At 39.4% G+C, this 16,373-nt stretch overlaps 1 long non-coding RNA gene across 1 annotated transcript; it reads left to right on the top strand.

The window, feature by feature from the left end:
• Positions 1–13,243: 13,243 nt before the first annotated feature.
• LOC130554649 (uncharacterized) lies at positions 13,244–15,238 on the top strand. The gene is made up of 3 exons (XR_008963004.1): positions 13,244–13,314; positions 13,935–13,998; positions 14,178–15,238. It is a non-coding gene; the product is annotated as an uncharacterized LOC130554649 (long non-coding RNA).
• The last annotated feature ends 1,135 nt before the right edge of the window (positions 15,239–16,373 follow it).

Genomic DNA, 16,373 nt, shown 5'->3' with positions numbered 1-16,373 from the left:
CACAGGTCCTCTTGCATAGAATTTGTCATGTAGTTTCTACAGTAGCCCTAAACGGACAAACTGCTCTATAGAGCGTGTTTCGTGAATACGTTATCTCCTGCAAAAAAGTGAAAACGTGACGACATCTTTGTTCTGTGTCAGCCACCGTAGTGCTTCGAAACGGAGGGGTGGAGTGAGCCGATGCTTGCGATTCGCAACCTCTGCCAATATATTTCATACACTGGACCTTTAATCAATTTAATTACATTTATAATATAAAGGAGCATAAGAGAGATTCATCTTCATTCTTAGTTTTTTTCTACATTTTTGCTGTCACACCATAGGACACATGTACAGTTCATTTGTCTTCCACCCACATACAGTTTAAAAATTTACAAATACAAACACACACACACTTCTAGTAAAGAAAACATGCACATGGTCACATAAACATTAGTGTGTTAATAAACCTTTAACTTCATTTTCCCTCAAATCCACTTTCCCTGCCTTATCTTTCCACAGTACAAAACTGACCTCTTAATGCCCTAAGCCAGTGAGAGATTGAAAGTTCATAAATGCATTTAAAAATAAAGAAAAGGCATTCCATCTTTGCAGTTTGCCAAGTAATCGCAGCAGCCGGTACACTTTTGTTTTGTTAATAGGGTTCAATTAGGCCCATGGAGTGGTCTGTGTTGAGATAAGATGTCTCCAGAGCCTGGTGGGGGGGCTACGGCGGCACTTGTAATGAATGGATGGAGCCTCTGTTGATGTGCCGTGATCATTAAGTAGCTGATAATTACATTGGGTATCTCAGTGGCGTGTGTGTGTGTTTGTATGTTAAATCCTGCTGGGTGAGGCAGTGGTACACTGATGAGTTTTGGAAGGGGAGTAATCTGTGTCTCTGCATCCCCCTGATCTTTTTTCCAAACTCTCTACCCTGATTTGTTAAAACTGTGTTTTTTTCTGGATTAACAACAAAAGCTACTAAACTCTCTCAACTAAGTTATCAAAAGTGTGAAACTTGAGGAATTCAAGCAATTGTTTGTGTTAGCTACAGTGTGCATGTTCATACTATTTCCTGAACCACAGTGCTAAGGTACACACAGCTAATTGAATAGTGCTGGCTAAAGAGGTAAAGACACTCCTGCAGTGTGCTGAAAGGTTTCATCCAGCTACAATTAGACTGGGAAACGATGCATGAAGTGGTGGAGAGTGAATGGGGGATGGGACAGAGAGTACATGGCGAGAGTGAGAGAGAGAACCACAGCCAAACTAATTAAGAAAAATGATGTTTTCACAAGCAGGAGAAAGAAAAGAACGAACAAAAGTGTGATGAAGTGAGGACTCAAGCTAAAGTCAGAAAATGAGAAATCACCAAATTTAAGAATCAAGGAAAGATAAAAGCATACGTGTCTTTGCCACACTGTGTTACAGAGTTTAGAAATGTCAAAAACTGCAACGTAAGGTTTTATTTAGCACCTCAAAGACTAAAAAGTTTCACAAGGGACTTTAAACTTGAAGTGCATGTGAACTTGTCATCATTAGAAATCGTCCTTCACTTATCCTGTATTAGCCATCAACACTGCTTAAGTCAAGCTCGTTTTAAGTTTTTTCCCCATCATATTTCATCCTACACTGTACAGTGACATGTCTCGAGTGAACTGTGGAGACTTCAGAGAACAGGAGCTTTTAAAGCTCTGTCATCACAGCCCAACCCTGCCACATCAGAGATGTGTTTAGTCTTGTAGAGGGAAAGAAAAGGGTTGTCATTCGTCCTCTGCATGTGAACCAATCTCCTGCTGTTCGCTGATGTTGTCGTACAAGTCATCCATGAAGAGATCGACAGTATTGTGACAGCTAATATCACACTTTGAAATACATCGGTAGGAATGAATGTTTGCCAAGGGGCAACTGTGCTAACTGCAACATTTGAAGCAAATTAATTAATTTAATTAACAAAAGGGCATGAGAGACAATAGGCCCTTTTCACAATGATGTCACTTAACTTCCGCCTTTTCGCAAAGCAGTGTATCATAACATCCGTCTTGCAACAAACAAGAAGAAGACGAAGTACTTCCGTTTTGCCGTCGCGCTGGAATTTAACAACAGTGGAAAAAACGGAAAGAACACGTATTCAAGTACTTATCCTAGGACCTTCTCTAACACAAAAAGAAAACAAAACACTTACCTTCATAATCAAACAGGTACTGTTCAACGAAGAATTTGTATCCTTTCTCTAGCTTTGATCTTGTCGTAGGCGAAAATTTGTCTGCAAGACGTTGTACATCATCTAGCCATTTGTGGCAGATGTGCAAGGGACTTGGGTAAACTCCATTCTGAGGCGCTAGCGGAAGTAACTTCTTCTTCTTGAGTTTTACTGGCGGTTGGCAAACCAGCTTATAGGCGCGTTACCGCCACCTTATGAACTGGAGTGCTAGCGGAAGTAACGATACACTGCTTCGCGGCAGAACGGAAGATGCGTGACGTCATGTGAAAAGGGCGTATAACTAGAAATACTCCTGATGAGAGATTCACAAAAATAAAATTAAAAGTTAAAAATTAAAAGTTTTAATGGCAGTATTTACAAAAAAATGAATTAAAATTAAAATTATTAAATGTTTTGAAAGTAGTTTAGTATAAAATGAATACTTCCAGAAACAGTAATGTTATAGAGCAGATAAACTGAAACAAGTCTTGCTTACATCATATTTACATCATCCATATAATCTGTACAGTAATTTTCCATTGTATTATTAACCTATACAGCTGAAGAAATTACTATTTATTTATAAAGTAAATGTAAAAATGAAAGTACAATTTTTTGCTTCTTTCTGTGTAGTAGTGGCAACATTTCACCCAAATTCCAAATAAAAATGTTTTTAATTTGCAGAAATTTGAAACAAGACAAACTGGTCAAAATAACAAAAAAAGATGCAACGTTTGTAGATCTTGAATATTGCAAAAAAAAAAAGAAAAATAAATGTATGATGTTAATTGTTTTCCACAACTTTCATGCAGCTTTGCATTCTCTCAGTCTTTCACATTACTGTTGGTTAACTTGATGTCATTCTTGAGGTTGGTTTTGATTCATATTCAACAGACACTGAATTGAAAAAGCCACAATACATGTAAAAATCGGAGTTGGCCCTCTATTTTTTCAATGGCTATTTATTCTATATATTATTCTAATGACCTACACAACATCTGCACACTTTGACAATGTCCTGCCTTGCCCTTATCTTCAGCAAATTCACTGCAGTGGTGAATACCACAAAAGAAAGCAATTTTGATCCTCCACACATATAGATGAATTATAATAAAACTTGAATTGACTCGTCAAACAGTGCTGCAAACAGTGGCCCTGGCCAGCTGCATTAAGGAATAATTGAATGCCTTCGGGATGAGTTAGAAATATGTCATGAAAGAAAGTGAGACTGTTCCGCCGTTTGAAGAATTCAGAGGTGTAAATTGGTGCAGCAGGATGAATTGAATGACTGTGTGCTTCATTCAACAACATGCCGGCCAGAGCGAGAAGTTGAGAAATAAAGGGCCAACCTTGAGATACTTTTTGTATGGAGGTTTACAATGACTGAACGGGGGAAAATGATCCCATTTGTAGCAGTGTACAAAGGTTCATCCAGACGGTCAGTAACTAAAGATTAGTCTGTCAGATTTTTCCTTAAAAAGAGAGCTTCCTTGAAAGGACTAGTTTACTTACAACTGGAAAATTCTGTCATTATTTGCTCACCTGTATATACACACAATAAAAAGGAAGAAATTTGGAAGTATTGTACAGCTTGCTTTTTATACAATAGCAATGAATGGGGGCTGAATTCCTCAAACTTCAAAAGGACACCATAAAGGTAAAGCATTCAGTGAGTTGGATTTAAGAGCTGGGTAAGTCCAAACCATTCAGCCTGGTTTTTCAGAATCTGAATTAATTTTCATCATATAACTTCAGAAGGCTTCGAATATAGTACACAGGCATTATGAACCACTTTTAAAACCACCGCATCGTACTACAATGTACCACAAGTAAAGTTCTTCAGTTTTAGCAGTTCTCTTTTGTTTTGAAAGTTACACCGTTTTAGAATGAATACATTTTAGATTGAATAGAAGACAATAATTTGTGGGTCAACTATTCTTTTAAGAAGGCCGAATGCCTGCTGTAGGAACCAAAGCTGAGGGTGGAAACGTGCAATGCAAGAAGTGCGGCCTCAGCTGAGCTGAGAGCAGAGAGCTAAGTTGTTAAAACACACTAGGTGCCAAAGCAGCCAACAGAGTCTCAGCAGGCTAACAATGAGAGAAGTGGAAAGGGGAACTTGAAGAAACAGAACTGTTGCCTTTCACTCCTTACCTGGAGCTTAACTGGTAGTTTGAGCAGGCACACAATTATATGAGATGATTGTGACTCTGGAACATGAGGAACATTAATCTGAAAGGTACGTGGAACACCAGGAGCTTGACAGAGAGGGTTAGCGATATAAGTCCATTGGTAGTCTACTAGGATAGAGAAGGAAAAGAAGGACCTGAATTGGGATTCAGCCGAAGGAGCCCCTGCTGTGACCAACGGTGCACGACATAGTTTGAAGGGAAGAAGCAGCAAAATGTTCTTGAGAGCAGAGGAGAGGCACCTGGAGCAATGCAGAGAAATGTCAAAGAATCGCTATCATGCTTGCATCCCCGACCCTGAACAGGAGTGTCAGCTGCGTACCTGCGTGGGCTCTTTATACTGAGTTTTGAGAGTTTTGAGTACTTCATCCTTAGAGGTTTCGATTCCGAGCTCTACTATAGCAGACAGTTCCATACATGTGCGTGGGGACAATCCTAGACAAAATGTCAAAAGAATGAGGTAAGCAGCTGTTTATATACCCATAGCATTATGACTGGCAGGAATATGTGGGCAGGTTTGAATGACGTTTCAAAACTTTTTGTTTATATCTCCATGCAAGATCTCATTTAAAATGTTACCCATTTCACAAGAGTGCTGTTGCTGTTTGTTTGGGTTCCCCAAGTTGATTGTTTTAACTTGCGGTAATTTGGCTGAAAACAACACATCTAAACAAGAGAGCTTCAAGGCATAGCTCACCCTAAAATAAAAATTCTGTCATCATTTACTCACCCAGACGTTGTTCCAAACCTGTGTACATTTTCTACACTTTTGTGTTGAGTTGAGTTTACTTAGAAAACCTGTGGAGTACCTCAGAATTTTCAAGTAAATTCATTCATAATTTTTAAGTTGATTAAACTTACAACAACTTTGTATAGTTAACTTCTGTATTTGCAAAAATTACCTGAAAACTTGAGCAAAGGAAACTCAGTAAAACAAGTTCAGATAACTTACAGATTTAATTTAAGCTTAACACAGAGAACTCAAATAAAAGAGTCATTTCAACATGTCTACTAGTTGAAATTACTAGAAAAACGTGTGGAAACTGCTTACCTTAAATTTCTCAAGCAAGTTGTACTCAAACCTCTAAGTTGTTAATACAACGACAGACAACAGATCGTTGGCACAACAACAAAGTCATTTATTTCTATAAAACATTAACAAAAATGTTAATTCAAGTCCTTCTAACATCAGTCAACAATTCTGAGACAAATGCACATACTGTATTGCACTCTGGAAAGATAAAAGATCAATGTAACTTTTTCACATCTTTAACTTTTCACAAAACATTAAATGTAGAATTGGAGAAAAGTGACGTTACTGCATTAGAATATTTTTCAGAGATAGTATTTTAAGTTTCAGAGACTTGTGCCCGAGTGACAAAATCACCCCCTGGATGACATCAAAGTTGTTCTTCATTACTGGAGGGTTCTCTAAATTCAGAGCATAAAAGAGCCCAAAAAGGAGGCACATGGTCTGCATGTGGGTTTTGCAAATATTTAACCAATATATAAAGTATTTAAAATAGCTTGTGATGAAACCTCAAAACTCTGTTGGATCCCTTCTGGCCTGCCCATGGGCCTGGTGCATGTTAAGGGGTTAAATATACAAAAAGATCATAGAAATTGAAGGCCAGCTATACAAATTAAACCTCTTCTGAAACTGCTAATTTGACACTTGAAAAGTGATCTAAATGTAGCATTTCTGAAAATAATTGATTAACCGTTTACATTTTGTTCTGCATGATTTCTGGTGGTTTTTAATTCTCCATAACACATTTGACTTCCTTTTCATTCTTTCTGTCATTTCTAACCTTCTTTTGTCTTACATTTCTTTACTTTCTTTCCTCCTCTTTTCTGTTCATTCTTTGACTTATTTTTTCCCATCTCAGTTGTGTCTTTATTCTTTTGTCTACATTTCTAGCCTCATTCCATCTTTTCTTTAGTCTTCTACGTTAATTTTCTTAATGCCTTATCTAATTTTTTTTCTTCCCTTCTAAATTATTCATTTATATTTCTCTTTTCCTTATTCCATTCTTTGTTTCTTTGTCCGGAATATTTGGTTCAAGAACTATTTGCATTACTAAAGGCGCTTTCCGACCGGATAAGTTCAGAACAAAGTTCCAGAACGAGTAAATGTGGCTTTTGTTCGTGAACTAAGTTTTCCCTCAATCGCATTCACAACGGCAAGAGGTACTATTTAGTGACGTAAGCCGGTCGACAGCGATGTCATTTAAGCTCGTCCGTTGAACAACGACAAACAACAGACAACAACAGAAGTTTGGCCTGTCAGCGTTTGCTTACGTTACGGATCGTTTGCGTCCTGATGGTTTAGATCCTGCCTAGGAGAAGGAGCTAAAGTTTTCCTCCAAACTAAAATTCCGGCCGGTTCCTGCGGTGCGAACAGCAAAAAGAAGGTACTTCCACCAAATCATCCCGGAACTATGAAATCGTTCCTGCAGTGCGAAAGCCCCAAAATACCAGAACAAAACAGACAAAACTACTTACAATACATGTCTTGTAAAAATCAGTGGGGGCTTCTCCAAGGAGGAGTGTGGAAGGCCATGAAGAACTGCCGTTCGTCTCCCAATGATGTCAGATTTCTGAAAAATTATTAAAAATTATATTATTTAATAGCATACACACAACCAGAGCAAACAACACTTGCAAATGCAAAGAACTTGGGAGTCTGTGGAGCTTACATTATTTTCAATGTTGAATGTTGAAATTCTGTTGCAGAATCTTCTTAAGTTTAGAGCCAATGTCTCCCCCTTTGGCTCTGAGATGTCAACGGTCCAGTTCTTGAAATAATTCGGTTTGTAGGTCTTTGTAAGATATAAGAGTGAACTCATGCCAGAATCTAAAAAAAAAGTGACAATCAGCAATTAAGCATTCACTTTTCACTGAAATGTAAAAGTATGAATGACCTTTTATGCTCTTTTATTTCTATACAACAAGTTAATGATACAATATATAGTTGTGTTGAACACAAAGAAATATATTTGGAAGAATGTTTGTAACCAAACAGTTCTGGGGCACTATTGACTATAGTAGGAAGAAAAACTATGGTAGTCATTGGTGCCCCAGAATTCATTGGTTTCCCACATTCTTCAAAATATCTTAGTTTGTATTCAACAGAACAAAGACATTTCTATAGCTTTGGAACAACTTCAGGGTGAGTAAATGATGACAAAATTTCTAATTTTGGGAAGTACACCGCACACCTACAGCTAAAGCTAAAGCTAAAACCTCAAAATGTCAGTTTAAACCACCAGTGGCATGACCAAGTTTGACCTTTAAGGCGAAAACTATTAAAGGCATGCCAACCAAGTAAAACCAATCATATTCGCACACAGGTTTGAAATTTCGTACGACTACACCAAACATACTTTAAAACAGCTTTCAGCTCTAGGGCAAGTGACAACACTACTTAGCCTCGCCAGAAATGGTAGCTTTCTGTTGATAAAATAGCTTGCCGAGGATTTGGGACGGAGGGCTAGTGGAGGTTGTGAAATGATTTGCTGAGTTGCCCTGTCAACGTCTGTCCAAGTGGCTGTGCAGGGAAAATGGCCTTTAAATGATCTCTAATAGAAGCCTGGTTCTGCTTGCTAATGTCCGCTCTATTTGAGTGTGGAGAATCAGTACCGAATAGCCCTACAAGTACAAAATGTGACACGATTGAAAAGGATTTGGGCTCTAAATCAACTCAAGGCATTTTTACGGTGATTCCAGACCACTGCGAGCCACAGAAAATAGGCTTTTTTTTACAGAGGGGAAAGCTTGGGGCGAGATAGTTTTGTCGTCTGAATACGCTCAAGGTATGCATACGCACACGTAGATGTGTATTAATTTGCACATTCCACCACGGCAAAGAAATGGAAATATGGGCATGATTATTTATTTACATCACATTAGCATGAAAAATGCCCAACATGGAAATGTACGCTTTGAAAAAAAATTTTGTTCAACAAGTCAATTATACTTGCGCTTTACAAATGCGTAGGACACCCCTCCCTTCCCTCTGGTGCCCATCTCATTTGCCTTCTTTATGACATCACATTAAACCCAAATCAGCAACTTCCATCGACCGCCTTTCAATCGCTCCTGGTGTGTGGGATGCTACCACTCCCTTCCATCTTTTTCTCCATCTTTTCGTCCATAACCCACGTCCACCCCTCTCTTCCTCTTAATCTAATCCGCTGCAGTTTAATATACTGCCCTCAGCGCTCTTCCACAATGCCTTTAAAAGTAGGTTTTATGAGACTGCAATTTCATTTCGGCAGAGGACCCGGCAGAGTAAATCCTATTCGCCTGTCGTCACACGGCGATACATTAACATGACAAACGTGGTGGCTGCTGTGGAGTCGTGTAGTGTGGCAATGAGTGCAGAGAGAGAGACAGAGAGATGGAGTGGGAAGGAGGAAAAGGAAGCATTACTAAAGAGATTAATTTGAAACTGCGAGTTTTCCAATCTTTCTTCAGAACATAATGTGAGATTTTTACCCCCCTTAATAATTACTTAAGATAGACAGATGATGGATGATGTGTGTGAGAGAGACAGAAAGAGGAAGAGAGAGAGATAGAGAACCTTTTGAAGCATGGGAAAAATATTGCACACTATAGAAAAAAGTTTAACTAGCAAGCAAAAAACTTAATTTCAATTAGTTTCAGCCTCAGACAACACAAAGACTAGCCAAAGTGTTTTATGCTTATTGTTTTTTTAATGCTTATTGTTTTTTTTACTTTTCTTAATGTGGAATTATTTTCTTAATCTTGATCTCATTTTATGACAAACATTTGGCTAGAAGAGTGAATTACAATAAAAAATAAAACGCTCTTCCCATTTAAGGTGGTAACCTCTTCAGGTCTAGAGGTTGTTAAACGAACTCCTTTTCATCAAAGAGAGAATTTTAATGTTTGGCTGAACTTTTCCTTTAACTACAAAAAGTGGGCAGAGTTCAATTTTCTTCTTTAAGGAACAGTTCTCCCCCAAAAAATGATGTTATTGTTAACTCACCCTCAAGTTGTTCCAAATCTGTATAAATGTATTTGTTCTGATCAACACAGAGAAATATATTTGGAAGAATGCTTGTAAACAAACAGTTCTTGGCCACCATTGACTACCATAGTAGGAAAATTTACAATGGTCAAAGATGCCCAGAACTGTTTGCTTTAGTACATTCTTCAAAATCTTCTTTTGTGTTCAACAGAACAAAGAAATTTATAAAGCAATGTTTCCTACTAGGTGGTCAATGGTGGCCAAGAACTGTTTGGCTACAAGCATTCTTCCAAATATCTTTCTCTGTGTTCATCCGAACAAAGAAATGTATACAGATTTGGAACAACTTGAGGGTGAGTAAATTACATAATTTTCATTTTTGGGAGAACTGTTCCTTTAACCTGACCTAGAGCTACAGTAACTGCTTTTAGAGTAATGAGTTAATGAGGGTGGATGGGGAAAAGTATCTCGGTGCATATAGTGCTTTAAACCAGTGTTTTCCAACCACTGTGCTGCGGCACACTAGTGTGCCATGACAAGTTGTCCGGTGTGCCGTGGAAAATGGCCAATTTTTAATAATAATAAATAAAATATAGATGTACAGCAATGTTTTACAATTAAAAGTAAACCAACTGTGACCTCATCGCGTATTTGACCACGTATACGTGACCTCATCCAGGAGACTGTACGTATACGTGACCTCGTAGCCCGCGATTTTCCCATGTGCGAATTCCACACATAATTACGACCACGCTACTAAAACCAACAGGAAAACATGGATAAATTCTTGAAAAGAAAATCTAACGACCCTGAATCGGAACCTGGGCCCTCTAGCAGTGGAGACACAGGAAAGAAAGCAAAAACGGTGAGCTCAAGACAATACAGCGACAGTTATCTGTCATATGGATTCACTTTCACCGGGGATCGCTCGGCAGCACTACCCTTATGCTTAGTCTGTGGAGAAAAACTATCTAACCATGCAATGGTTCCTAGCAAGCTTAAACGTCATTTACAAACAAAACATCCATCACTTATTAAAAAAGACCTAAACTATTTTGTGCGTTTGAGAGATCAAACGGAGAAACAGGCTTCTTTGATGAGAAAGAGTACCACAGTGTCTGAAAAAGCTCTCGAAGCTAGCTACCTGGTTGCTGGTTTAGTGGCAAAATCGAAAAAGCCACATACGGTGGTGGAGTCATTAATTATGCCTGCATGCAAAGCAATTGTGAAAACAATGTTGGGTCCAAATGCTGCCAAAGAAATTGCAAAAGTGCCCGTTTCAAACAATTCAATCGCCAGACGCATTGATGATATGTCCACTGACATTGAGAGTGTTTACTGGAAAAAATAAAAACTAGCGTCAAATTTGCACTCCAAATTGATGAATCAACAGTAGGGATGTAACGATTCACTCAGCTCACGATGCGATGCGAGTCACGATTCTGATCTCACGATGCGATTTATTCACGATTTACTCACGATTTATTTTTATAAAATGAGTTGAAACAAATTAGAAATTAACAACTTCCCTTGCACAAAACCAGTCTTAAGTAGCACGGGAACATTTTTAGTAAAAGACAAAAATACATTGTGTGGGTCAAAATTATCGATTTTTCTTTTATGCCAAAAATCATTAGGATATTAAGTAAAGATCATGTTCCATGAAGATATTTTGCAAATTTCCTACCTTAAATATATAAATTTTTTATTTTTGTGATGGTTTATTTTGGATGGTCTGCCACAGTGCCCCTGACTAACAACTTCAAAGGCAATTTTCTCAATATTTTGATTTTTTGCGCTCTCAGATTCCAGAGATTTAAACGGTTGTATCTCAGCCAGATATTGTCCTATTCTAACAACTCATATATCTATAGAAAGTTTATTTATTCAGCTTTCAGATTATGTAAAAATCTCAATTTCGAAAAATTGAGCCATAAAATTGTTTTGTTGTCCAGGGTCACATTTAAGAAATATCAGCATGTCCACGTTTAGATTTGCAGTGAAAATAGTGGCCCCTGCTGTTCAAAAAAATGTATTGCGATTCAGTTCACACCTCAACCAATTTGAATCGTCACTCATTATAACCGATTTTCAACCGGCTCACGGTGAATCGTTACATCCCTAATCAACAGACATAAGTGGGAATGCTCAGCTATTAGCAAACGTGCGCTTTGTGTATGGTGAAATCATCAGAGAGAATTTTTATTTTTGCAAAGAGTTGCCATCAAAAACAACAGGAGAGGAAATATTTCGGGTGACATCTGATTACATTGAACAAGGAGGACTAAAATGGGAAAACTGCGTGAGTGTGTGTACCGACGGAGCAGCATCCATGACTGGGAATACCAAGGGATTCGTCAGTAGAGTCAAAGAAAAAAATCCGAACGTCACGGTCACGCACTGTTTTTTGCATCGCGAGGCACTTGTTGCCAAGACGTTACCAAAGGAGCTGTCGAATGTGTTGGATGGTGCAGTGCGTATTGTCAACTTTATAAAAACAAGGCCTTTGAAAAGCCGACTATTTGCTATCTTATGTGAGGAGATGGGGGCAGACCATAAGACTTTATTGCTTCATACGGAGGTCCGATGGCTGTCCCGTGGTAAACTTTTGTCGCGTGTGTACGAACTGAGGGAAGAACTGAAAACCTTCTTAACAGCGGAAAAATCGGAGTACGCATTGCTGTTGGCAGATGAGGAATGGTGTGCACGGTTGGCATACATGGCAGACATTTTTGCACACCTGAATGAACTGAACACGCGAATGCAAGGGAGAAATGAAAATGTACTAACTAGCACAGACAAACTGCATGGATTCAGATCAAAGCTTGCCCTCTGGCGACAACATGTGGAAAAAGGCTCTCTTGAGATGTTTCCCCTTGCCCAAACTGGACATTCAGACAACTTTGCGGCATTGTGTGAGGTAATTTGTAAGCATCTATCAACTCTCGAAGAAATATTCTCTTTTTATTTCCCCTTAACATCACCTGAAGCCTTTGACTGGGTTCGAGACCCATTTAGCTCATCTGCAATGGATAACGCAAATGGACTGTCGCTGCAGCAACAAGAGCAGCTCACTGAAATGAGACAGGACCGTGGTTTGAAAATGACATTCAGTGACCTACCTCTGGACAGTTTCTGGTTGACTGCTGCCAAAGAGTACCCAGTCATTGCAGACAGTGCAATCTCAGTGTTGTTATCTTTTTCCACAACCTACTTATGTGAGCTCAGCTTTTCCAGTTTGACTTATATAAAGAACAAAAATAGAGAAAGATTGAGAGCAGTTGACGAAGAGCTCCGTGTGTCGTTGTCATCAATTCCAGCGAGGATATTATCTTAGCGTTCATCAAAACAAGCTCAAGTTCCACATTGACATCATATGTGAGTACTACGTTTATTATAATATGCTGTCTTAACAAGCAATTTAAAGCAATGCAGTTTTTTGCAATTTTGTTATATTTTAGTGGTTAATGTGATGCTGGTGTGCCGTGAAATTTTTTGCAAATTAAAACTGTGCTGCGGCAGAAAAAAGGTTGGGAAACACTGCTTTAAACTATAGTACTTAAACATAAGTAAACTGTTCAAAAATACTGCACTATCCTTGCATGCAGGCGCGTCGCACCCGTGGGGGATGTGGGTGTTTTAACACCCACACTTTTCCCGGTGAGAGGGTTCAACACCCACACTTTTTCTGCAGTTTTTCCGCAGTTTTGCACAAACGCCTTACAGTAGTCGCTCCTCCGTTTCTCTGGCCGCTCTGTGTCTGAGCTCGCTGCGACTGCCTGCTCTCTCCTCCCTCTCAAACATGACACTGGCTTTGAATGTGACCGGCTGATGATTGGCTGTTCTGCCTTAAGTCCCGCCTCTCTTGTTGTGTTAGATTTATCGGTCAGCTCGTGCTGAGGAGGCGGGAACTTATGGTTATCGTTATTTACATCTCCCTTTTCCAGGTACTTTGAATGAGTGTTTATGCTTTCGAGGTTTTTAAATAAGCTTGATATGTGTTTGGGAAGATGTTCTGTTTATGTTTTGTTGACATGTCGAGTGTTTTCTGTATTATATTTCGTTTTTTAGACTAATGCTAATTGCTAATTGGGATATTGTTCAGCAGCTAGCTAAATTCGGTTATGTATGTGGCATGCAATGTATAAAGTAACTGTGATGAAGAAGGCAGGGAATTGACGAGGAGGAGGGACAAATTGTTTATTGCCATTTGCCAGTGCAATTGATTTTGATATTTTGAGCATTGTTTGTCGATTAGCTGAATACTTTTGTGGATACTTACCTGTTGTGTTTGATTGTACCTGTTGAGGAGAAAAAAGTGAGAAATGATGTCATTGTTTGCATACCTGTTGATGAATTATGAAAGAAAAGTGTATATTATTTTAATGTATTAAAACAGTAAATTGTTACATTATTTATACCACCAGAGAAAAAGCTTTGTGTGGCCGTTTTTTCTTTGTTGTTTTTTTATCTCCCCTTTTCAAGGCGCAAGTAAGCAAAATTTAGCAGTCACAGTCCTGTCAGACCCATGTCACTATCAAGCTTACCACTGTCTTTTTGTCACCAGTATCATTAAGATGCAGAAAAGAAAGAGGCAGGAGAAGATTGACACCTTTTTCAAGAGAAATCCTGTAAGTGAAGTTGAAAGCTGAAAGTTGAAAAATGTTGACATTAAACAACAGTAGCCTATTACCATTAGATATTGTTTGCATTTATTTCATGATATTACTTTTCAATATTCACTGAGGTTTGCTAGTGCCACAGCTGTAACTGTTTGACCGTATTCCTTTACCACTGCACCCTTGTTTAGGAGAGGAAGTTGCTGGAGGCATCAGTTTCAGAGAGAGCACAGGAAGGTTCACATGTGAGCAATGAAATGAATGTTACAGTTTGTGAAAGAGGTCTATGAAGGAAGAGAGGCCATGTGTGTGTGTTTGTGTCATGGGTGGTGTAACCACAACTTTCTTTTACTGCTGGTATTGGTAATAGAAGTGAGCAATATTTGACGCGTAAACATTAAAGTCTTTGCAATCGGATTTAAAATGCCATAGTCTCTTTATTGCGCTTCAGTAAATAAACATTGCTTTAAATTGCATCCTGTGGTATCATTTTGTTTGTTTATTTCTCACCGAAAAAGTCCACACAAATTCCATACCTTGTAGGTAATGGCTACTTTTCCATTTGGTTCCACATAATATAAAAAAGCCAGTTAACCTCCTGAAGCACGACCCAATACGGTCAAAAACTATGTGCTTCCCTACTCCCAATACACACCTGGCTCATCATCTCATCACCCTTATATACGTGTGAATTCACTCAGAGTGCCACCCAATGGACAAATATATTACAACAAAAATGGTTACAACAGGTGGTGCTTATTTCCATCCCAGGTGCAGGCGTGTGTCTGGTGTGTTTATATCAAATTCACAATTTCATTTCAAATGTTTTGATTAGGGGTGTACGTGAGGATGTGGCCAGGAGTGAGGAAGACAGAGATGAAGAGGGAGGAAAAGGCAGACACGAAGCAGGCAGACAAGAAGCGGGCAGACAAGAAGCAGGCAGACAAGAAGAACAGAGTGAGGGAGAGGTCAGAGAGGATAAGGATGAAGATGAAATGGTAGAGAGAGGAGCAGAGAACTCAGACGTGGCTGTTACTCGCCATCAGTTCAGTAAGCCCAATCAACCAGATCCAAAATTAATTGCTAAACAGTCCTTGCCCAAAGAGGAAGCAAGGGAATGTCTTCTCAAAATCATTGGTGCTGTGCAGATGTTGGCTAGGCAGGGCTTACCTTTTAGGGGCCATGAATGTGGTGAGGGAAATTTTGAACAGGTTCTGAAGTACAAATCAGAGGATGACCCCTCTCTAACCAAGTGGTTGACATTTGGTAGAAAGGATGTATACACTTCAGCAATTGTTCAAAATGAAATCCTGACTTTGTTCAGCAGCGTGATCATACGTGAAATAGTTGAAAACATCAGATCACTTCCATACCTGCAGTATTCTGTGATGATGGATGGGACACGAGACGTGTCTGGAAAAGAGCAAGAGGCAGTGTGTTTGAGATATGTTGACAAGGATTTAGTCCCTCGTGAAGAATTTATTGGTCTTTATGAGGTTTCTTTGACAACAGGAGAAAATCTAGCAAAAGTAGTCATGGATGTTTTGCAGCGCCTAAACTTGCCTATCACTGGGTTGCGTGGCCAAGCATACGATGGGGCCGCAAATATGGCTGGCAAATACAATGGAGCTCAGGCCATTGTAAGAAAAATACAACTTCTGGCTCCCTATGTTCATTGTGCTGCCCACTGTGTTAACCTAATTACACAGAGGTCCTGTACTGCCTCAATATTTATCCGGAATTCTCTGGATTGGGTCAATGAGTTGGGAGTGTTGTTTGGGCAGTCAGGGAAACTGAAGGACATATTTAAAGGAATTGCAAGGTCTGAGGAGGGTGAGGGTCCATGTCACACTATAAGACCTCTGTGTCCAACAAGGTGGACGGTCCGCACTAGTGCCATCCGCACTGTGCTAAACCAGTACGAGTGCATAATCAAGGCTTTGGCTGAGATGGCAGTGAGTGAGTCTGATGCGGCTAGTAAGGCACAGGGGCTGTATGAGACATTTCAGCAGGGAAATGTTGTCCTTGGTCTTGTGTGTGCTTTGGAGATCACAGGGGAGTTGGAGGTTTTGAATATGTCCCTTCAGAGCAGAACACAGACCCTAGATGGTATGCTTTCAGCTGTTGCCTGTGTTAAGGAAAGTTTCAGCAAAAAGAGAAACACAGAGAGTTTTCAGGCTCTTTACACGAAAGCAACAAGGATGTGTGAGACACTCCATCTCACTCCTATTGCCTCTCCTCGTGTCCGTATCCCACCTCAGCGCTTCACAGGTAGTGCTCCTGCACATGTACATGTGTCCCCTTCTGACTACTACAGGACTGAATTCTACAAAGTTCTGGATGTTGCTGACATGCAGTTTAGAGAAAGATTTGAGCAGGAGGGAATG

This window comes from Triplophysa rosa, linkage group LG1 (genome assembly GCF_024868665.1).
Source record: "Triplophysa rosa linkage group LG1, Trosa_1v2, whole genome shotgun sequence".
NCBI classification, from domain to species: Eukaryota; Metazoa; Chordata; class Actinopteri; order Cypriniformes; family Nemacheilidae; genus Triplophysa; species Triplophysa rosa.
Note: the sequence above shows the minus strand (reverse complement) of the source record. Positions and strands in the feature narration are given on the sequence as shown.